Source organism: Cervus canadensis, chromosome 8 (assembly GCF_019320065.1).
Source record: "Cervus canadensis isolate Bull #8, Minnesota chromosome 8, ASM1932006v1, whole genome shotgun sequence".
Classification (NCBI taxonomy): Eukaryota; Metazoa; Chordata; class Mammalia; order Artiodactyla; family Cervidae; genus Cervus; species Cervus canadensis.
The window spans coordinates 90,527,451-90,552,081 of NC_057393.1; the positions used below are offsets into that span (position 1 = coordinate 90,527,451).

At 53.3% G+C, this 24,631-nt stretch overlaps 1 protein-coding gene across 1 annotated transcript in view; it reads right to left on the minus strand.

Moving 5' to 3' along the window:
* GALNT2 (polypeptide N-acetylgalactosaminyltransferase 2) overlaps positions 1–24,631 on the minus strand; it is a 176,412-nt gene that overhangs the window by 99,803 nt on the left and 51,978 nt on the right. The window lies entirely within an intron of this gene.

Here is a 24,631-nt window from a genome sequence, read left to right on the forward strand (position 1 = left end):
CTTAACTATTTCATTGATCTCTAGATAGAGAATCAAAGTATTCTCAAAATAGCTCATGCTTCTCATCTCCTAAGCAAGATGCTTCTTCTTGGGGCCAGAGCCTCTGTCTCTCCACCACTACCTTTCCACCCTGTGCGTTTCAGGCATGGACAGAAAGGCATCAGAATATGTAGGTGTGTGGAAACCAGGGGCGAAGCTGTGCTCTAGAGAACGCCACCTACGTGCGCCCCAGGGCCCCACCACCTACAGGCTCATCCGCCCTGCCAGGGGCATCAGGCAGCTAGGGCAGCTGAGCTGCAGAAAAGGTGGTAGGTTTGGGGTCAAGATAAAGCCCTGCCCCACCCATCAGAAACCTCATAAACTGATCCATGACAAATGGCAATAAAATATGCAGTGTCTAGGAAGCAGGGTAAAACAGCTGTTGGCAACACATGGAAAGAATCAAGAGTTTTAGAAACTAATATTAAACTCAAAAGACACATAAGCCTCTTAGTGAACCAATAAGCGAACCAATCGCCCTCCTCCCAGGGATGAGGAGACGTCCCAAGGTGACGGTGGAAAGCAAGGCTAAAGCCGGACCCAGGGCTGACCACTGGTCAGCTGGCCTTGGCCTCAGCCCCAGAGGTCTGGAGAGCAGCCGCACTGGGAGCCCCGTCGTGCAGGCAGTGACTCCTCACATGCTGGCCCCGCAGGTCACTGCTGCCCCGGGATGCAGGTCGCAGGGCTGCGCCCACATCCACTTCTCTAGACTCTGCCTCTCACCGTCTCCAAGCCCAGCTCCGTGCGGTCACCTCTGCAAAGCAAAGCCTGCTTACTGTTCCCATCGGCATCTGAGAGCAGGGACCCCAAACACATGTCCCACCCCACAGCTGAAAGAAACAAAAGCCTCATCCCTTCTGTCCATCATCACCTGTACCTCCACCCTCCCCTCCTGCCTCACAGGGGCCACTGCGGGTTCCCCCGTGGCCCTCTGGCCACCGCTATAGGCCAATGCACTGCAGTCCTGACCCGTCTCAATCGTTCCCTCCTCTCTCCAGTGAGCCACGAGGGAACCCGACCCTTTGAAGGAACACTCTCATCCCTGCTTGGACCCTACGACCGACCTTCCTCACACGGAGGCATCATTTCTCTGTAACCTTCGGGGCCTTCTCCTGACCAGGTTCCTTCTCTAATCTCTCTCCTCTGGTCTGGCTGGGGGATTCCTCATCTTTGAGTTCCTTGATCTGACTGCTCACTTGGGAAGCCCAGTTTGGGTTTATAACCACGCTCTCTCTCAGGAACAGTCTTTAGATGCCGTGCACTGCGGCCCCTGCAGCCTGACTCTCTTTGTGTGTGTGTGTTGGGGTGCTGCGTCGAGAGTCCTACACTGCCCCCCCACCCCCAGGGCTGAGACCCTGTTTGGTCATCAGCCCCTTCAGCCATCCTAAGGCTTGGAGAGAAGGGACTAAATGACCTCTCCCAACACATCCCAACTCCTGATCTGTTTTTGAAGGTCCCAGAATAAATTAAATTTTATTTTAGATTTCTGAGTTAGTGGCTTCTCTAAACAAAGCTCTTGGTGGAGTTGCATCCACTTACTGGTCCATGGACAGCCTGGCCGGAACACTGTTTGGGAGCCAGAGGTGAGCTGTGACGGGCATGGGGGCAGTGGCCACTCTCCTGGAGGTCAGAGGCGGCAGGAGAGCCTGACTTTCTCACCACAGCTCCCCAAGCCTCAGGCTGAGCTCTGGGGGCACTGCCCTCTGCTTCCTGCTCTGTACCTGTGGTGACACTCCTAGGCAGGAATTCAGAGAGAAGGGGAAACGCTTCTGCAGCAAACCCAATGGAGGACAGCAGCAGCTGCACGCCTAAGCTCAAGTAGGTACTCAGAACAGAGAGAAGGGCCAACCCAATCTGGGGGGCCCTGAAGTGTGGGAAGCAAAGCCCCAAATCAAGGCCCTTCCTGGCAAAGATCCTGCGGGGTCACAGAAAGTCTTTTAAGTACTAGTGTTGAAATACTGTAACTGCAAGGGGCCGTGGACTGGCATGCCCAATGGGAAAACTTCTATAAAGCTGATATATGATAAACTGACAAACGCTACCTGAATGAGTTTGCTGGGGCTGCCATAACAACATACCACAGACTGGGGGACTTAAACACAGAAATTTATTATCTCAATTCTGGAAGTGAGCAGTGCAAAGTCAAGGTGTGGGCAGTGCCCTGCTCCCTCTGAAGGCCAAGGAGGGCTGCTGCGGGCCTCACGCCCTGGCATGCCGATGCCGTCTTCTCCCTGCATCTTCACACGGTCTTCCCTCTGTGTTTCTGTATCTCAGCCTGAATGTCCCCTTTTATAAGGTCACCAGTCCTAATGGAGCAGGGTCTTCCCTAATCACCTCACTGTAACTGGATTATCTCTGTAAAGACCTCCCTACAAAAAAGTCACATTCTGAGGTCCTGGGGCTAGGACCCCATATCTTTGTTTTTGTGGGGGGACACATAATACTGTCTCCCAGACATTTCACAGGAGCAGAGCCTGTGAAAGAAGGACTATTCCCCTCACACTCAACCCTTGGCTTCACCACTGACCTGGCCTGTTTGTTCAAGGACCATCTGACTCAAGACTGTTCCTTAAAGACAGGTATCACGGGCTCTGAACCTCCTGGGGAAGTGGGAGTGGCCAGCACGCGCATGGACTGGTGGTCCCTCTCTATTAAGGAAGCATCCCATCTGGAGGAAAACGTCATCACCTGCCTCTGTGACTTGGGCCGCAGCTTAGTACCAAGCAAGGGATGTGCAACTGCGTGACTTCTGATGGGAAGGAATAGTCAGAACCTTAAAACATGCAATATATACATTCTTACTGCACAACAGGGATAAGTTCTGGGTAGCAGCTCAGCAGACACTCTGATTATGCAAGCTCTTTTCAGAAAGGTTCCAGCCTCCAAGAAGCTAATCTGACAGAGACTTATTATTCTCTCCAAATAATGGGTGAAAAAAGAAACCATTGCTGAGTCTTTATGAGACCGACCCCCAGGCAGAAAGGCCTGCACAATCAATCTGCATAAAAGTTGGTGAGAGGGCTGGGCACCAGTAGTTTTTATGAAGGCATCAATTCCACCAGCCCCTGATGAAGGGAAGTGAGTGAGCAATAGGAGGCCCCAGCCCTGCGGGCCCCCTCGCTGTTGCGGGCCTGACAGGAGGGCAGGGCCCAGGACAAAGGCTGCAATCCATCTCACAGAGTGAGGAGCAGGGCGCCGAGCTCACTGCATCTGACAAAAGACACTTTTCACAACCGAGACCTTTGGGCTACAATTATGAAAAGAGAGCAGGGGTGGGAGCCGGGAGGGCGCCGGGAGGGGCTGATGACTGGTGAATTAGAAGGCTTAGAGGTGTCCTCAGACAAAACTGGACATTCTCTATGAATTATTTTTTGAAAGGACTGGGTAAATTACACCAAGATCATTGTAATGCTTGTTTCTATGTAGAAAGTATTATGGGTATTTTACCCCTAACAGAGAATTAAAGTGTACTGGCCGTGATTTAAAAAAACACAGACAGAAAAATCTCTAGGTTGTTCAAGGATGAAGAACCTCATAAATTACTGTCTCAGGATATTTGTCAAGTCTGAATACAGAAATACTCTTTACAGAAAGACTGTAAGAAAAACAGTCTAGACCATCAGTGAATATCTGCAGTTTGAGGCAGGGCACCAGGCACATGTGGTTCAATCAGTTCGTTTAAATTTATCTCATTTAAATATATTTCAAAGGACTGAATGCATGTAGTCAAGTATTAAGTTTTACTGATAGCGATAGACAAAAACCCTTAAGGCATGGGAAGACGGAGTGATTTTCCAGAAGCCAGAACTCAGAAGACGGCAACAGAACAGGTAACAGGAAGGAAGCGGAGCCTTAGACCTTAAGGCAGACAGGGAGGTGTCCTCCTCCAAGTGCACCTGGGAGCTGGGGACCAAGAGGAAGACCCTGCCCCCTGAAGACAGGCCGGGCTTGGGGTCATCTGTGTGTGGACAGAGGCTGGGAAGGAGCGTGACACTTGTCACGTGCAACTAACAACAGGGTGCGCTGGTTCCTTCACATGCCAGCAGCCCAGCAGCTGTCAAAGTTTTCTGCTAAAACCCACAGTTAGAGAAAAATCTGATGCAGAGAGGCAGCACGCAATTCATATAATACATATACACATAACATATATGTCAGAGAAGGCAATGGCACCCCACTCCAGTACTCTTGCCTGGAAAATCCCATGGACGGAGGAGCCTGGTGGGCTGCAGTCCATGGGGTCTGTAAGAGTCGGACACGACTGAGCGACTTCACTTTCACTTTTCAGTTTCATGCATTGGAGAAGGAAATCGCAACCCACTCCAGTGTTCTTGCCTGGAGAATCCCAGGGATGGGGGAGCCTGGGGGGCTGCCGTCTATGGGGTCGCACAGAGTCAGACACGACTGAAGTGACTTAGCAGCAGCAGCAGCAATACATATATGCACACATAAAGTTTCATAAAATACCATCTACATTCACTATGTGTTATGTGCTCGTATTTCCTATTTTTAAAAAAAAACACTTTTAAGTTAGTTTCATTATCTACTTAGCGGTTGAGATTTAAAACTGGAGACTTGCCCTCGTCTTTGCAAGAGTCATGTTCAAGGTTCCAGCCTGTCCACTTACACACCAGGAGTCCACACCCAGGGCAAAGAGGTAGAAGCCGTCACTGGTCTGAGCTGTGGGGAGGCGTCTTTTTGCTCCCTTGAGATGAGACCATCCATGCGCTCCAGGAGCCGTGTAGCCCGTCCCCGGGTCTGCCCACGAGGAGCCTGGCTGAGCAGAGAGGATGTGCAAGGGGAGGAAGTCTGAGCTAATCAGAGAACAGGAAGTCCTCCTCCTGGGGGGCATTGCGGAGAACAGGGGTCAGGTCTTAGCACTTTCATTAAGGAAACATGGACCTCGAATTACCTCCGCTATGGCATCCTTTGCTCTGAAGGCAGTTTACATTTCTGGCAGGGCCATCATTCCTGGCTTCATGGAGGTACCTGGATGGACGATTAGACCATTTATCACCTTTATTCTCTTTGACCTGGACTCCCCGGTGGCTCAGGTGGTAAAGAATTCACCTGCCAATTCAGGAGACACAAGAGATGCTGTTTCAATCCCTGGGTCAGGAAGATCCCCTGGACAAGGAAATGGCAACCCACTCCAGTAGTCTTGCCTGGAGAGTCCCATGGAAAGAGAAACCTGGCAGAGACCAGGGGGTCGCAGAGTCAGACATGACTGACTGCACATGCACGCACACACACACAACCTGGATCTAAATGTGCAGCCCTGTGTTTGAATGAAGACAGCCATCAGGACAGGACATGCAGGAGTGAGGCTCAACTGACACACTCCTCAGTGCTTGCTCCTGTGGGGGGACATCCTGGATCCCCATGAGCTCCAGGGATGGGAGAAGCAGAGAGAGAAGACAGGGGTGGTCACCAACCGCCCTGTAATCACTATGCTGACAGAAAGCAAAGTCCAGGCCAGGAAGCTACACAAAATTCTGAAAATATTTGCACAAGAGAAACAATATACTGTTTCCAGAAGCAACTCAGAGAGTGTAAGTTAACCAGAGGAAAGCTGAATAGAAGCACACAGAGGCATACAGCACTGCCGCGGCGTCAGCCCGGCCTCAGAGCTGCAGGCAGCGGCCCCACCTGGGGGTTCTGTGAGTCTCTTTGAGGCCACAAGGACAGATTCCCCATGGAAAGAAAAGCAAAGATGGCCTCCTCTGTGCTCAGGGGAGAGCGGGCTTCCATCCCAAGTGGCGCAGTCAGAGGCGCGCTGCAGAACCCCACTTCAGGAGGCTGACCGCCGGGATGGGAGGGGCTGCTCTGTGCCTGCTGCCACCTGGAGAGGGCACGCGGAGGGCTGGATGTCCCAGAACTGCCTCTGCTGGATGGCCAGACTCCACATATAGGGGCACCCTGGACAGGACGGTCAGTGGAGTTTAAAGTCTCAGAACAAGAGAAAACCCCAGAAGAGCTCTGAAACTACTGTAAAGGGAAAAGAGAATCTACAAGAAGATTCATCCAAAGAGGAGAGGAGACTTTACTTCCAAAATAAAATAAGATGCACACCCCCTCCCAACCCCAAATTCAAACTCCAGGGGAGACGTTCACTTCCGAGAAGGCTGCTGACAAAAACGAAGCATCAGGACAGAAATGACTGAGGCTGTTTTTGTGTATCTTCTTAAAGCAGCTTTCAGAAATAGGTTCAAAAAAAATAAAAAAAGGATTTCTGATTGTTTTATCCAAACGCAAATTTCTGGAAGCAAACCTGCCCTCTGGGAGATGTATGAAATATGCCTGCAAGGTCACTTCTGGGGGTCCTCTCATGGGCCTCCGTATGAGATCAAGAGGAAAGAAAAATGGAGGCACAGAGAGATGGGCAGCTATCCATGTGGCAAATCACCAAATGCACAGCCGGCTCCCCCCCAGAGCCCAGGATGGAGCAGCCTGCAGGGCTTTGGGGCTGTCACAAGTGACTGTCACTCCACGTGGGGACACAGTCAGGGAGGACCCTGGTGGGAGACAAATTGTCTCTACAGATTAAATCAAGGGTGGGAGGCCCGAACAGGCCCCAGCACGTCAGGATCAACGGCCCCGAAGGCCCCAGAGAAGCTCTGCTGAGCCTGTGCAGTGATCTGCCAGGGGCCGCTGATCTGCCCCGAAGTCCTCAGGGGCATGCACGCTGAAGGCAGAGTCCTGGGGGCTCCATCCCACTGCGCTACTCTGAGTGAAGGGTGTGTAGCTGCAACCTCCTGCCCGGGACACAGAATTATTCAGTGTACCTGTCTATTTATATATATTTATATGGCTGAGACATAAAACAACCAAACAACAAAAAAGCCCACTGCCCACCTCATTAAGCAGACTCAGGCAGCGCACTGTGCAAGATGCACAGACACACACACACGAGTGGTTTCCTCACTCCTCTTAATACAAGGGTCCTCAACCTCCTGCAGATCCCCGAGCACCAAAGGAGTCCATGCCCATCCAGGACCACCGGGAGGAGGGGGAACCTCCCTCCCCCAGACCCAGATTGCACACGCTGCAGGCAGCCAATGAAATAGCACCTTGTAAGCTGGTGACTTGGTGGCGGCCGTGACTGACGCTCCTATACCCTAGGAGGTCCTGCATGGTTCCCCCCCCGGGAGAGATGAGGTCTAGTTAAAGAGCAGCAGTGTTTGCATTCAGGTGGCTGAAAATCAGATAGGAGCCCCTGTAAGAGGCTGAGCACTGAACGCTGGCTTGGAGGGAGGGGGCATCTTCAGGATGAGGCCTCTGCAGCAAGGAGGGTGGGGGGGCGCAGCAAAGCCTGCTAGACAAGGGGCTGGCCAGTCCTGTGGGGCCTCAGGGCCCGCTACCCTGCTCACAGACTTAGAAGAGGATTCCACAGTCACAGAGACTGTGCTGAAATGTCCGGGGCTGAAGGACGCCCCTGCGGCATCCAGAAGAAAGGCCCCCAACAGCATCTGGCTCCCCCAGAGCATGTGGGGTACCCAGCTTCCCCGTGATCTCTCTCCTGGTGGGTGGCCTTCATGCCGTCCAACGACCCATCTCTGTTGAGCAGCACCTCTGTCTTTGAAGCTTGAAGCCATGGAGTTCCTTGGGGGTCCAGTCGTTACGCATACACCTTGCAATGCAGGGTACGCAGGTTCAATCCTCGGTCAGGGAGCTAAGATCCTGCAGACCTCACGGCAACTAAACCTGTGTGCTCCAACTACTGAGGCTGTGCTTGAGAGCCTGTGCTCTGCAATGAGAAGGCCCTGTGCCACAACGAAGACCCAGAGCAGCCAAACAAAAGAGCTGAAGTCAGAAAACGGAGAGAGAGGGAGGCCTGCGTCTGCTGGGCTGGGCACATCACCCAGGTGTCTAAGAGGTCGTACCTGTACTTATTACTGTCAACCTTATCCTGGGGTCAGTGAGTGCGGACACTCAGGAGCACCGGGGCAGGGTGGGAGGGGGTGGTGCTTGCCACTAAGACTCCTGAGCACTTGTTTGAGGGCCACGGTGAGGCGCAATGGAACCTCAGCGCATGGCTCTCGTCAGCTCCCCAAAGGTGCACACCCAGCAGGCGAGGCTGAGACGTCTGCCAGGAGGCACAGGCCCACCAAGGACAGAAGGGAGGCCGCAGAGGACAGCAGCCTCAACCCCCTAACAGGAGCCAGGGCAGCAGCCCCTAAGATCCGCCTGAGACTGTAAAAGGGAATGGAAGTGGGGAGGGGAGAGAGCGGATGTGGTCTGGCAGGGCCAAGGAAGGAGACTCACGCTGCAGAAGCAGCCTGGGGTCTCTCCCTCCCTTGGGGGAGAGGCGCTCACCAGCCTCAGGCCACAGCCGTCCCCACTCGACCAGCTCTCCAGTCATTTCTGCCGGGAGTCAAGGACCCACAAAGTAAGCACACAGGCAAAACCACACTTTCACCTTGAAGTAGGTGGTGCCCTGTGAACTGTTTTCATCATAATGGATGTTTAATAAAATGAGATCATTATAACTCACGGTCAGTTAAACTAGGAAACAAAACGCCAGAGGAAAGGTTTTGGGGGTGTTCGCTTTAACTGCTGTGTTAATCATCCAGGGGTGACATCCTGCAAGGAGCACAAAAGCAATTCCTCCAAACTGAGGATGGTGTCAAATCTTAGAACATCAAGTGGGATCACCTCTACTGCACCCCCTCGTCCGCGACACCCCCACCCACGCCCAGGCCCAGACCCCGGGCCTCACCACCCGTCTAGCTATGCGGACTCTGCTTCTTGTTTCTGCCCCAGGCTGGCTTCCCTGACCCCCCTCTCCAGTGCATCAGGGGGAAACTGCACAGCACCACCCACGCTCAGGGCCCCCACCACTCACCTCCACCTTCCCACCGGTTCCGTGTCCGAGCACCCCCCACACACCTCCAGCATCTGCCAGCTTATAAGCGACCTGCCAATAGACACGCATGACCCCTCCCAGGGAATGGCCCTGCTCCCACTGCTCTGTAATCACTTGTTTTCTTGCCTTCCCCTCTGAAAAGATCAGCCCCGACAGCAGCGTGGGCCCCCTGCGCCGGTGCGCAAGCACTGCAGAGATGTAACAGCAAAGGTGCACACAGGTACTCCCACAGTGTCCTTCCTCTTCCAGGATCTGACTGCTTCTCTCCCACCTGGCAGGAAAGGGGGGACCCCAACCCACACTGCAAAGAAAAAGCTTTGTAAAGTAATTAGCCTCCAACTAATAAAAATAATTGGGAGAAAAAAATAATAATAAAAATAAAAAAATAGGAAAAAAAAAAGAAACAGCTTTCTCAGCAAACGTAAAGAATCAGAAACATGACTTAGTTATTAACAAAAAGCACCGGAGGAGGGGTGCAGTTCAGGGCCCTGACCTGGCGGTAGCCGGTGCTCAAGCTGGAGGGTGGAGACGGGACTCGGGATGCCCAGCCCTGCCCAGGGGGTGGGGGCCCCCCAAGTGCACGGAAGGGGAATCGCTGGTCAGCCCTCAGTTTCTAGGCTTCTCCTACCCCATTGCAGACAGCGGAAGCACAATGACTGGTTTTTTCATTCCGAGCCCAGAAGGAGGAAGGAAAGGAGTGCTTATTTTAGCCAGGCTTCTGCAGCTCAGTGAGGGCCGAGGAGGAGAAAGGACCCAGCCGAGGTCAGGGCCTCAGCAAACTGCGGTCCGCGGCACTGGGAGCGTGGCCTGAGGCAGCGGGACAGGTAGGGCGCTGGCTCTCATCTCAGCTCATCCTGGAACCGCGCGAGCCACGGGAGCCTCGGAAACACACCCTGCTCAGAGGGGTGGGTGGTGTGGGCCGCGTTCCCTGTGATTAAGTTTCTCACACATCCCACTCTTGTTTCAAATGGTGTCTTTCCACGTCCAGACGGACTCACCACTACCAGGAAGACAGCTAATGCTCTTGTGGGGCTTCTTGCCCGGGCCTGGAGACACCACCCACTCCGTCAGGGCCACACAGCAAAGCCCCACCAGCTGTGGATCAGAAGCCACTTGCCAACGCCCCAGCCGCAGCCCTGCCATGGAAGAGCTGGGTCCAAGGGCCCCAATGCATTCTGCTTGGCTGGTGTTTCTCACCCAGCACCGAGGTGTTCACTAAACACACGCCAAAGCAGGAGCTGGAGGCCGGCTTCACATACCAGACACACAGGGGACCACAAGGTGCAGAAGAAAAGGCCCGGTTCCCAGAACAAACCAACCACCTTGGAAGGCCTGGGCCTGAGCCGGACTCTCAGCTTTGGGTGCACAAGGAGGGCTCCAAATGCAGGTTTCTGCGCCCATCTTCAGGATTCTGATCCCCAGACCCTGGATTGGGATCTGCCTGTTCTCAGGCAACACAGGGGGCACACACTGTGGAACAGTGGGCCCGGGACAATCTCGATGCTGAGAGGGACGGAGGAGGATGACCAGTGAGTCTGTGGATATCACCGAGCAGCCGCCTGGCGCGGGGATGCTGCCAGGAGTTGCTGGTGAGGCAGAAGATAGACGGGCCCCAGGCTGGACAGCTGGGGTCTGTTCCCCGGGACAGATACTCCAAGATGAAGAGGCGATGGAGCTGAGCCCTGCGGGTTAGATAGTATCACTGACTCAGCGGACAGGACTGTAAGCAAACTCCACGAGAGAGTGAAGGACAGAGAAGCCTGGAGTGCTTGCACAACTTAGCTACTGAACAACAGCAGATAAGAGACCTACACTCCTCATTCTCGAGATCAAGGAGCCCTTTTCAGCTCTACATGTGCAGAAGAGCTCCACAGGGGTCAAAGGGAGGGCATGTCAGGCCACAATAAGTGAAGTCGACCGACCCGCAGACCTCTGTGCTGGAGTCTACATTGGCTAACAGACGGGCGTGCACATGTGGGAGGACGCTGAGACAGACCCACAGACTCAGAATCTGACAAAGCACGTGATCGGCCAAAGGGCAGCCAGAAGAAACCCCCATAAAAGTGTTCAAACGGCCATGAGCCCGCCTGTGCATCCCTCCACACACACCCTTTTCCTCATAGACACTTCACTTTTTCACTACCTTCTGCCTCTATGTGGAAATCTACTTCTACACAGCTGAGGGCCCAGGGCCTTGTCACGAGCCACTGGTCTAGCAGCTAAGATTTAGCCTTCTCACTGTTGCAGCCCAACCTCGGGAACCAAAATCTGCTTCCTGTCACTACAGACCAAGGCCACCTGAGATCCCTGGACCTCAGCCCCTTTTCTCCTTGATTTCATAGGTTACCAAACAAGAGGAGCCTGACTTAACTCCAAGGTCTCTCTCAAACGCCTGCCGGCAGGTATCTAAAAACTGTGGAAGATTAACTCAGAGTCACACTATCTCCACAATCGGAAGCCACCATTTCAGAAACACTCACCGAACCCTTTGCACCAAACCAGCCACCTCTTCTCACGGGTTTCTTGTACCTTACAAATAGAGCTCTGGCCTCTCACTAATCCCTCTGCTCTTCTTGCCCCACACAAGGTTCAGACACAGGTTCATGAAAGCAAGAGCATCACAGAAGAAAAACAATGCCTGGGATCTGCTTAAAAATACACCAGCCAAAGAGGGGGGTAAAAGCATATACAAGAAAAAGCAAACCAAGCACAGAAAAATCCTGATGGCCATTGAAGTGGGGGTGGTAGGTATACAGGAGTTTATAGCATCTACGCCTATGGATTTTCCATAATAAAATTTTTTAAGATAAAATGCTAGGAGTCCGTGTATTTCTTACAATCATAATTATAACACTAGGCAGGGAATGCGGGCCGCTGGATCTGTGGTCATTTGGTCACAGGCCAGTGATCCCCACTGTCCCAGCCTCCAGCTGCTCTCCTCAAGTAATTATCAGCCCTTGGCCTCCACATTCAGAAGCACTTGGCTGGACACCTAATCACGGTCACTCAGACAGGGAACAACCAGGGTCACTTTGGAAATGTGGCCGCAAAGCAGTACAGGGCCCGCCTCACCTCCAATCTGCCCTACATCATGACCCAGGTTAACATGCTGGCCCAGGGCTGCGCTCACACACGGCCCCCACAGGCGTCAGGCTGCAAAGCACTGTGAAGTTATGCTTTCGTAAACTGAATATATTTCGACAGCTTTCGGAGCACTCAGATTTCTGAGGGGTTCAAAAAGCACCACCTCTGTTCAGAAGGATGCTGCTTTTAATACGATGAAGATGCAAAGGTTAGCGATTAGACCCACTAAAAACAAAACTCTCGGTAACTGACAAATGCCTAAATGACAGGAAAACCACCACCATCTGGAAAAAGGAAAATGAGCCAGGTACTGCTGAACTCGGTGCCAGGCAAGCAGCGCCTGAACAAACAGCCATGAGCAGTCGTCACAGCTGGGAAGTCTGGGTGTCCCGTGGACAGCCTCCATGCAGTGTCACTGGGGAAGGCAGGCGCAACACTCCCTGAAGGAGGACCAGAGCTGCAGCCAGCCGGAGGGCGGGGAGGAGACAGCGAGTGTGGCTGTCGGACGGTGCTTCCTCCCAGGTTCCCCAGCATCCATCACACCCTGCAGTCACAGAGGCATGGGCCCCACACAGGGCTTCTGGGGCACGGGTGTCGCCAGAAGGGTGGGAACCACTCTCCTCGCAAGCCCACACATCCTGAGCTCCATCTGCATTCCATCCTCACTCCCCACACCCACTGCCACCCGCAGGCAGGGGGCCCGCAGCTCCATCACCAACCAGGAGGTGAGTACAGAGCCCGCGGGTGGCCTCACCCCTGGAGCTTTCAGCCGCAGAGACCAAGAGCTGGAGTGGGGACCTCAGCCAGGTCACAAGGCTCCCTGGTAACACAACAGAGTGGCCTGGCCACCCCTCTCCCAGTCCCCGACCCCCGGTGCCCACTGCTCGGAGAGCCCTGGGGGTGCTGCCTCCGGGCCCGGGTACAGGAGCTCTGGAGCCCCGCAACCACTACACAGGCAGCCGTGAGCCCGCGCCTCCGGCGAGGGGGGCGCCTCTGCCAGGGCACAGCACCTCCTCGGTGCACGCTCAGGCTGGCCCCACTGCGGACACTGAAAGGATCCTCTGGAAAACCCATGAAAACCAGCGTACCCAGGCCCCCAGGGAAGGCAGAGGGGAGAGAAATCGCTGAGCGGTCAGTACCCAGAGAGCACTCGGCAAATAAGCAAACGTATTTTATTATGGCAGTGAACAGACTAGGCCACGCTCCGCTTCAGAAGTTAAATCTCAGACTCCCAGGCACACCAGAAGTCAGGCCATCTTCACCCACAGCATGGGCCCTGCTCACGTGGTGCTCCCTGGCTAAACCCACTCAGGCGGGCCTCAACACCCCACCGGCAGGACGCGCCAGTCCTCTCACTCAGCAAGACAGAGGGGACGCCGCCTGCCGGGGGATGGAATGTAAACTTGCCTCTGGCTCCAGACCCTGGCTGCGAACCCTGGCCACGAGGCTCCCCTGCAGGACTGCTGGGGTGCTAAGTGCTGCCTTTGGGAACACCTGGCGCTTCCGCAGGTGTGGCAAAGAGACGGCCAGCTTCATGCTGCCTGGCGGAGAGTGGGGGAGGCGCCCGCCCACAGCCCGGCCTGTCTGCAGTCTCCCCTCACCCCACAGGCCTCTGCCTCCCTGGCTCTGGTCTCTGCGAAGCTTCCTGAAACACAGTCCCATCTCTCGCTAAGCAGTGCATGGCTTTTTCGGGTGGACCAGTGGCCACCAACACCTGGTACAATGATGCTCCACATTCTAAACAAGTAACTCACAGAAAAGTGAAAACCCTTTACAGACCCTTTGAAATCACTTGCCAAAAATAGGGAGAGAGAGCCCATCAGCCCTCGGGAAACGTGAGACACAGAAGACATATTCCACCCAGCATCAGGACACGGCCCTGCGGGGACGGCAGTGCAGCCACAGGCCCTCAGCGGCAGCCTTGACGGAGGTACGTCGGGTGTGGCAAGGGTCTCTCCTCGGCATCCCCGGCCACAAGCTGAAACTTGACACAAACTGCTCAGCAAGGCTTTGGAGTGTTGACCAGGCTTTGAGCCCTTTGCATGTGTTGACATTTAATTCCCTCCACAACCCAAGGTTGTGCTGAAAATGGCAAGTGCTGGTGATGACGTGGAGAAATCGGGATCCCTGCACACCGTTGGTGGGGATGTAAATGGTGCAGCTGCTGTGGAAAACAGTATGGATGCTCCTCAGAAAGTTAAAAGTAGAATTGCCATATGATCCAGCAACCCCTCTCCTTGGAATATACTCAAAAGAACTGAAAGCAGAGATCTGCATACTCAATTCACAGCAGTATTATTCATAACCCCCTAAAGACAGAAGCAACATATGTCCTCTGATGCAGAAACGAAAAAACAAAATGTGATATAGCCACACAATGGAATGTTACTCACCGTTTAAAACGGGAGGAAATTCTGACACCTGCTATAACACAGATAAACTTGTGGACATGACGATCAGTGAAACAAGCCAATCACAAAAGGACCAATATTGTAAGATTCCCTTAATGTGAGGTACCAACACTGTACCATTCCATTAATATGAGGTACCAAATTAGCCAAATTCATACAGACAGAAAGCAGAAGGGTAGTTGTCAGGGCTGGGGGTGGGGGGCAATGCTTAATGGAGACCGTTTTAATTTGGAAACATGAAAAATGTTCTGGAGGTAGATGGTGGTGCTGGTTGGACAAAATTGTGACTGTTTTTAATGTCAGTGGTACACTTAGAAAAGGTTAAGATGGTAGATTTTGTTATAAATATTTTACCAAAATAAAAATGTTTTAAAGCAAAGTAAAGGACACAACCAGGGTCTGCTGAACCCAGTATGTAGCCCCGGAGCAGAGGCTGTCTTAAATAACAGGGAAGTCTCTTCTTTTAGCTGTAACATCAAGACACCATGACACACTGTTTCCAAATCAATCAGCTCCTACCATCTTCTTGTCAGACCTAATTCACGCCACTAATAACCCCTTTAAAAAACAAGATTACCTAGAATGTTGGTAAGAATCTTTATCCACATAGCTATACACTCCTGCTTAGTTTGTGGTTTGTTCCAAAACATACAGATTTGCAAGGAATGAATGCTGACATTTTTCCATGATGACACAAAACCAGAGAAATAAGAATACCGCTTGTTTACAACCCAGGAAAGCAGAAATCTTCATTTTTCTTCCTTTTAACACCAACATTTGGTAAACCGATAGGAGATCCTCTGGGTAAATTTAAATATTGTGTAAGTGGGTTGTACAAAGACACATACCTCTGAGAGGCACCTCATTCACTGTATGTTACACTAAATGACTTAGACAATTCACTCACCACAAGGTGTACACAAGCCTCTCCTGGAAGAACAAACAGGGCAGCGGGGCACTGAGGGGAGGTTCCTAAACCAAAGGGTATCTAAACCCGTCAGGCAGCATTAGGCGTAGGAGGGGGAAGAAGGAATCCGTAACACATTTGCAAAAACAGCCTCCTGCAGCAGGACCAGGAGTGAGCCAGCCCAGGAAATGCAGCCTGCAGAAATGACAAGCTTCCGAACAACACGGCATCACTCCCAGCTAGGATTCTGAATTTCTATAGCAACAGGCAGGAGGCTTCAAAGGGACCTTACAGGACTTCCCTGGCAGTCCAGTGGTTAAAACTCTGCACTTCCACTGTAGGCAGAATGGGTTCAATCGCTGGTTGGGGAACTAAGTAAGAACCAACATGCTGCATAGCGTGACCAAAAACAAAGCCCCAAAACCAAAACAAAAAGCCTTCTGCAGCAGGAAGTCACTATGTAACATTACATAAAAGCGAAAAGCTAAGAAATAACAGCAAAGGGACCTTACAAGCCACAGTGTCCTCCTACCCCTGCCCCTCCGTGGGTACCCAGAGGCCTTGGTACGTCCACCTAGGCACTGCAGGACACAAACTATGGTGGAGGGGAGGGAAACGGGGCCTGGCAGGCCAAGACAGGGAGCTGCAGGGGCAGAAACTGGACACAAGAGCCTGGCAGGGCCCATGGCGCAGGTAACTCTTCAGCTGTTCCCAAAGACGAGGCACGGCCAGGCAAGGACAAACGATTCCACGAGACCAAACCCCCGGCTCTGCCGTGGGAGGAGGCAGGCCTGCAGAGCAGAGCCAGGCCCTGCACGGAGGGCTGCCTGGCACAGGCGCCAATCCGGCTGGGCAGGGACAGACATCTGGGCAAGCTCAGCGTTTCTGTGCCTGGGCTGCCCCACGGCGTCCCCAGAAGGCTGGGCCAGTTCAGCTTTGCTCTCCCTCCCCATGCTGCGCAGCCCTGAGTCTGTGAACACAGCCTGCACAACCAGCCCACAGCAGGGTGAAGGGCGTCCCGGGGCTTCAGGAGCCGAACTCCCAGTGATGACCCAAAGCAAAATGACTCTCCAGGAAGCTGGGCAGTCTTCACAGGCAGTAACTGGACCAGATGTCCTTCCACAGCAAACGGAACCCCATCCTTACCCCCTAGTCCATGCACTGGCAAATTACTGAGCTCAGTGCTTGCTTCTCCTTCCCTAAAACTGTATTTAAAAAACAAAACACAGAATTCCTGTTATACTGCTCTTTTCGTCGGTGGCCATTTTCTCATGATCCCACCAGCTCCGGGCTGACTGGCAGGTCAGAGCGGTCCCAGCTTATCAGAAAGAAAAGGGCAGCATGCGGGCAGAATCAGCCACTCAGGGCGGCACAGCACTGCCTGGAGGGGAGGTGCTCACACACCTGTCCCGCGTTAGGGAAAAGGGTCCACAGGTGTCCCGCACACCCGTCTCACAGCGTCAGTGACGTCCGCAGGGGCGCCGCACACCCATCTCACAGCATCACTGACGTCCGCAGGTGTGCCGCACACCCGTCTCACAGCGTCAGTGACGTCCGCAGGTGTGCAGTCACCCGTCTCACAGCGTCAGTGACGTCCGCAGTGGCGCCGCACACCCATCTCACAGCATCACTGACGTCCGCAGGTGTGCCGCACACCCGTCTCACAGCGTCACTGACGTCCGCAGGTGTGCAGTCACCCGTCTCACAGCGTCAGTGACGTCTGCAGGGGCGCCGCACACCCGTCTCACAGCGTCAGTGACGTCCGCAGGTGTGCCGCACACCCGTCTCACAGCGTCAGTGACATCCGCAGGTGTGCAGTCATCCGTCTCACAGCGTCAGAGACATCCGCAGGTGCGCCGCACACCCGTCTCACAGCGTCAGTGACGTCCACAGGGGCGCCGCACACCCGTCTCACAGCGTCAATGACGTCCGCAGGTGTGCAGTCACCCGTCTCACAGCGTCAGTGACGTCCGCAGGGGCGCCGCACGCCCGTCTCACAGCGTCAGTGACGTCCGCAGGGGCGCCGCACGCCCGTCTCACAGCGTCAGTGACGTCCGCAGGGGCGCCGCACGCCCGTCTCACAGCGTCAGTGACGTCCGCAGGGGCGCCGCACGCCCGTCTCACAGCGTCAGTGACGTCCGCAGGGGCGCCGCACGCCCGTCTCACAGCGTCAGTGACGTCCGCAGGGGCGCCGCACGCCCGTCTCACAGCGTCAGTGACGTCCGCAGGGGCGCCGCACGCCCGTCTCACAGCAGCAGTGATGAGCAGCTGGGAAGCACAGCTGTCCCACAGCACCAATGACGGCTTTCCTCTGAGGAAAGGGAGGAGCCGCTGCAGCCAATCCACCAAGAGCAAGGCTTCTACTCTCCTTCCTGTAGACACTGTGGAGGAGGGGGCGCGATCCCTCCGTGTAACCCAGCAGTGCGCCCACCAGCAATTCAGGGATGGAGGGTCAGCCCCCCACACCCTCCAAGCCACCTCACAGCCCGAAGTGCACGTTGTGAATCCTCTTGTTTTGGTGCAAAGGGAAGCCACCATGCATATGGTCCTTTTGTTTGTCCAGTTCTCTCTGAGGCTAATGAATCTTCACACCTGCTTCCAGGCCACCCAGGGAGTGGGGCTAGGGCATGAGTCTCTTCCGTGTACAGAATCCACTATCCTCCATCCACAGGGCAGGAGGGTGAGCACTGCTGGGGCGGGGCGGGATCCCTGTAGAGCAGGCGTCTCTCTGTAGCTCAGTGGCTGGCACCGTGGACACAGACAGACGAACGTCACATCATGAGTAAGATGCACAGGACACAGTGCTCGGGTTCCAATGCTAACTCACAGTTCTTCAGGTGCAGCAAAGAGACCTCAGTGTTCTCACCTAAATTTCCTTCTTTAAATATATGGAGATGGGGATGAATCCCAGTCTCACTCGGTGAGGAAAGGGACCAGGAAGTGAGATGACTGTTAGCAGTCCACGGTGAGAGAAAGCTAGAAGAATCTGGAGGCTCCGAGCTGGTCTCTTTAGACCACAGTCCCTGGAGAGAGGATGCCAGGAGACATCCCTCGGGATCCTCACCGCTGACATCTGATGGAACCTTGTGGGTGGGGCGGGGGGCTGTAGCCAGAGGACTTAGGAAAGGTGTCAGCAGTGACAAGGGATTTCAATCAAGCCATCACTGAACACAGACCAAGGGAAAAAAGGTAAAAGGGACAAGTGAAGGACTAGAGTAAGGTACAACCACCAGTAAAATCAATCAGAATGAACATACCGGGGACAGCGATGATGGTATGTTCAAAGGCTTGGAGGAAATCTTCATCTCCATAAAATCAACAGAAATCAAAGGAGAAAGTGTTCCATTTTCATTCATGAAAGAAAATAAAAGTTGAACCCTGTACAACATCAATCCTGAGTCAATCCTATTTTTTTCTCTCTCCTTTCAGTGAGTTTAGTTAACTGACTCCAGGGCAATCCTTCGTCTATGCTGGCCACCCCTGCACAGCAGGGACCCAGCTACACTGGCTTCCAGCCGGGCCCAGAGCAGTGAGACAGAAGGCAGCTCCTCTGTACAAGCATCTGGCCTCAATGCTCCCCGAAGGAGCACTGGGGCGGCCCGCATCCCGGGGAGCTCTGCCCTCAGAGGGAGGTGGGCAAGCAGAAGCCCGGGTGGCGGCACAGACTTCCACGTGGAGGAAAGAATCTCAACTCAGAGAGGACCCACAGCCTCCCAGCTGCTGCTCCTGCCACCCTGGGGACTGGTGAGCAGCAGGGAAGGCAGTGGGGGAGCCGACTGAGTGGGGGGAAAGCGCTCAGTGTCAGGGTGGTTTCCACACCTTGTTGCGGGATGACCTTGGACCTGTAAAGGGCACGACCAGGAGCCTCCTCCCACTCCTCCACTCCAAGCCCTGGGAGGATCCAAACCAGAGGTGCTTGGAAGAGCCTAAGAACAGCATCAGTGCAGAACACTGGCCTATCATCTGTAAGGGACTCTCGTGCCCAGGCCTCCAGGAGGAGAAGGGCCCCAAGTCTGTGATGTGAGGCCCCCCTCTTCGGGGTGGACATACTCCCCCAGGGAGGGGAGGCTGTGGCTCTGGGCCAGGGGGCGGTCGGGAGGCCACACCATATGCCAGAAATCACACCAGGCAGGTACCTGGGACTCACAGGCCGAAGGGACACAGCATGTCTGAGATGCTGGCCTAAATGGAAAGAGTGTGACTCGATACCGCCCCAACAAGGTGTGGACCCCACCTCCCTCAGAGCTCAATGGCAGGGTCACCTGCAGACACACCTGGACAGGGAGACAAGGAGTGAAGGTATCAAGCATGTTCTGATCCGGGGTCACCGGCAGTTACCGGATACCCCGTCAAAAGAGCAGGACTTACATCTCCCGCTCTCCCCTGTGTCGCCCCAAACTTGAGACAAGTGAGAAGGAAAGTGAGGTGTATTTAGCGTCCACGGCACACCCGGGGCTTCACACACTTCATCTCCCTTCACTCTCCTGAGGAAATCTTTCACTCCTCATTTTACAATAAACTGAGTCAGAAACAAGGCACTTGCCTCAGGCCCCTCAAGCAATAAACGGCAGAGACAGATTTCACATTCACACCCAAGCTCACCAGGCTCAGAGGCCTCCTCGCATCCCCGCCCCGTTCTCTGCAGGGGGCAGGATGAAGGCTAGGTCACCAAGGTCACGGAGAGACACCACCTCTCAGGGTAAGGCAGTCTGATGTGGCTGACTGTGCCTGACAATTCCAAGAAAGAAAGGTGGAAGGCACCTGGGCTGAATTCACAGGTTCTGTCAGCACAATGGAAGTGAGGTGAAGAAAAGTGGAGAGCCGATTCTTCTCTCAAACAAGCGTCACCAAGAAGAATCACCAAGAGAAAGGAGCCTTAGGAATCTGCACAAACATGAAGATTCTGTGTTGGAGACTAAAGCCTGGGTTTATCAGGGACCGTCCTCCTCAGCACTCCTCCATGAGCACTCACACCACGCCTGCAGCCGGGACGGCATCTCCTCAAGCAGAGGCAGGTCCACACACCCAGCGTCACTGCCCCTGGATGCAGGACTGTCCCCATGTCGAGCCCTCCAAGATGGAGGTGCGCCTGAAGACTGACAGTGGGACAGCCTACCCTGGTCTTTCTCTTAGAGATAACGAAAGGACAGTGCATCTTACACACCTCACACCTAAGACTGGAATCTGTATTTTATAATGCTTTGAAATTATATAACATTTCTAGATGGTTCAAAATACTCTCAAATATTCTGTCTCATAGGAACTTCACCTGTCTCAGACGCAAGCCAAATAGGTCTATAGGTCTTTAAACTCCCACTGTTCTTAAATAAAAGTATCGAAACGGAAGCACCTTGCTCCTGGATTTTTTAAACAAGTGGCAACACCAACACTGGACTGGAACTTCTCGAGCTGGGCCCGTGGGGAGGAGCCTAGAAGTTCAGTAGAAGCAACAGGTAAATGCGGGTGGCCTGGCCCCACCTGCACTGGGTTCCACGACTTGGCGCCTGTCTGCAGATCAAAGCCTCAAGATAAGCTGACTCGGGGGAGGCCTCTGTAAATACAGAGCCTCAAAAGAGGCTGAGTCAAGGAAACCAGGCCTCCCCACTGAGCCTGGGGTGCCCTGCCCCTGGCCCCAGACCAGCAAGGGAGGATCGGGGAGGAAGGGTTAGAAAGAGGCCCTGAAAGACAGCAAGGGGCTGCTGTGTGTGGACAACGCGGCAGTCATTGGAGGGGGGTCGACTCAGAGCTCCCCTTCCCATAGTATCAAACAAATTCAGGGGGACGAAGAGTTAAATGTGGAAACCAAGCAAACACACCAAACATCAGAACACTGTGTAAGTCAATGTTAGTTACACATGGTTCCTAGATGAGAAAGCCATTTCTGAGCTTAAAAGTAATGGAAGACACTACAAACAAAGAGAATTTACACAAACTTAAGTTTCCTTAACTTAAAAAGAAAAAAAAAAAGAAAAAACAAAAAAAACTCTGCCGAACTATTAACCCCCAGAAATAGACAAACAATTGTCATTTGTAATATTTAGTAAACAGCAAATACAAAGTCATGAGAAAAACAGTTAATGTAAGTGGGAAGCTGTTCCATTCAGCAGAATTAAAGAACTGAAAATGGCAATGTCAAGGACCACCTACACGACGAATAAAGATTTTATTTGCAAATAAATAAATAATAAATAATGTTTATTGTGGCAAAGGCACAAAAGAGTCTTCTGGTCTAAGTATGAACTGATACGACCTTTCTGAAAAGGAGGTGACAACATCTATCTCATAAATGTTCAAACTCTCTGACCCTGTAATTCTGCTCTTAGGAATTTATTCTTAAGGAAACGGTAAAAAATGCAGTCAAGGTTTGTGTACAAAGGTGTTCATTGTAAATTAAAAGACCGGCAGAGAATTAGTAATAGCTAAGTAGATAGGGACACAACTTCACATTGTTACTAAAAGCTTTCAGATCAAGAAAACTTACTTATGATGCAGTGTTAAAACTTTCAAAGCAGGGAAAAAACTGTACATGTTTTTATCTCAAGGATATTAAAAAAACAAAGAGAATAAAGCTTAGAAGGAACCACGCAGTGCTGCTTTTGAAGTATGGATTATATGTTAGTTCTTTCTGCTTCCTATGATGTTCTTCTATATTTTTATATTTAATATGCATTCGTTCTATAAGGGGGGAGGGTAACAGTTGACTACCCTTACCCTCTCATCCAAGGCAAAAAAGGAGGCCATCACAACAGACATTAGAATATTTTCAGTGGCATTTAGAAAGAAAAGAAAATCTAACATAGTAGTTCTTTATTCTGCAGCAAACTACTCAAAACATTTTTTAATCACTGCTTTAATTCTTTCAACCACTGGCTCCACCTGTGTCAAGAAATGCGGAGATCACTCCTTTTCATCAAAGTACTGCCATCCATTCCTTCTTTCTCCCAAGTAAGCACCAAAACAATTTGCAAGTCACCAGGCTTGCCCAGTCCCTTCTTTAAGTCTCCTATTTTCTTCTTTAAGTCTCCTATTTTCACATTTATCAGCAAGACCCAGCCTTGCAGCAAAACCAGAGGGGGGGCAGGGCCAGCTGGTAAGCAACTTTCCAATCCACCAGGGGTGAGCTGGAGAGTCTTCCCCTGGGTTCCAGGAGCTTCAGTGCGCACCAGGGAGCCCACCCCAGTATCAGCCAGAGAGATGGCGACTGGGCCCCTTGAGGGAGAGAAGTCACTATGTTCTTTCCCTAGAAACCCCCAGTTCTTGGGTTGGAAGACCTGGCCTCCCCCATTTCTGTCCCCTTTGGGGCTATCTGCACCTGGCCCAGCCAAGCCCCTCCTTCTCTCTGGGGACTCACCCTCTAGCTTTCTGCTCCCCTGAGAAACAGTTAGCAGTCAGGTGGCAGGAGTCAGCGGTTGGGGGGCGAGGGACCAGCCCCTCCGCTGCTTTAGCCTCCATCCCTCCAGCTTCCATCCCGGCCCAGGGTGCTGCTCCACCGGTAGCCCACAAACTTGTCAAAGTGGGTCGGCCACTGTCAGCCAAGCTCAGCTAAACACAGAGAGCTCAGACCTCCAAACCCAGCTAAGTGGAAATTCCAGACAGTCCGTCTGCAAAGGGCCTCCAGGGACAGGCAGACAGGAGCGCCCGCATGAGGAAGGAGCCAGGGCCAGGGAGGCCCGTCTGCTCCAGACCCTGGAGCTGGCTGCCTCCCCAGCAGACCCCAAGCTTTCTGGCCTGTGTCCCACGGGTGCTCCTTGAGGCACCGCAGCCAGCCACGGGGGCCCACACAAAGTGTCCAGGGCCCTTCCAGCCGGGCTTGCAGCACAGCGCATCCTTCGCTCAGCTCATGCACAGTAGCAGCCAGAAACAAGCATTTAATGAGTGCTTTCTGGCTGCCAGACCCTGTGGTGAGTGCTTCTCTGAGGCCACTTAATTTACTCCACAAGCAAGGCAGTTGTGCCTGAGCTGTGCGAGGACGCTCGGCTCACATACAAAAGGCTACGGCTCCAGCTCAGAAGCTGCAAGGAGCGTGTGCTCAGGGGGCTGGGGAGCAGGCGCTGAAGCACTCCTCAGAACCCTAAGATGTGGAGGGATTAGAGGCTCAGCGTACAACAGGAAGACCTGGGTGGCAGTAGAAGGTGGTGTGAGAGCGCTTTTCAGATATTCAGGAGACTTGCACAATGCAGAAGGCATGAGAAGACCAGAAAGTGGCACACTGGTGGATGTCAGCCAAACAGAAGCTTCAGAGACACCAAGGGCTTCAGAGCTGTCGACCAAACTCAGCACGTTTCCAATGAGGAGACCGAGGCCACACAGATCTTCCACACAACCTGGATGACACCAGCTGTGGTCCTGCCCACTCAGAATGTTCCAACAGGAGAGTCCTCGGGGGCCGAGTGGGAAATACCTGCACTGGGGCCCAGCTGTGGAAGCTTCCAGAGCTAACATGTACTGAGGCAGGAACCAGGCGTGTGGTCACTCCCGAAAGACACTCGGGAGACACTGTCCCCTCCGAAAAATTTAGATTTGTGGGTTTTCTCCGCAAATAGCACACAGGCTATAGGAGAGAAAAGAAGAATTAAGAAATAGAAAAATTCATAGCATATCTGCAGTCAGAATTTGGCTTTAAACCCTAGCAACATAATCTATTTTGAGCAGGAGACAAGTTAGCTAATTCCCGATGAGCCAGATTAGAAACAGACTACAAACGAACAGCAAACTCATCACAAATGACAAGAGTGCCCAAAATACGCCCGTCACTTATGAGCTGCTAACAGTGCCACATGGGCACCGAGTGGCCGGTGTCCTGGGGCCCAGGAGAAAGGGTGCAGAAGTAGTACTGTCCTCTGCAGAGGTCCTCCCGAATCACTGAGCCCCGCGGCCCCGGACGACAGGGCTGAGCCACCCTGACGGGCTCGGGGAGACGGGCGAGCATGGGGCGCCCTGCACCACCTCCAGAAGGCTGTCCTGAGCTGGGCCTGCGGGGGAGCGCTCCGGCAGAGGGAAAAGGGGATTCAGAGGAGGGGAGTCTGGAAGGAAGGGGCTTCCTGGCCAAAGCTCAGGTACTCTGACCAGTCAGGGAGACACACCCGGAAACATCCTGGCAAACGCCCTTCTCTGCTCCCAGACAGTTTCCGCTTTTCTCTCCATCCTCCCACCCAAGAAATAGTGACTTTCTGGAGACAAACTGGAACCCAGTGTTTCCAACCCCAGGGCACGAGAACCAACCGGGCGCCTTTTTTCCACAGTCGGGGGCACTGAGCTCCATGCCCTCAGTGGAGGGACCCTCTGCACAGTGAGGCACTGACCTCCAGTGTCCCGTGCCAGTGAGGA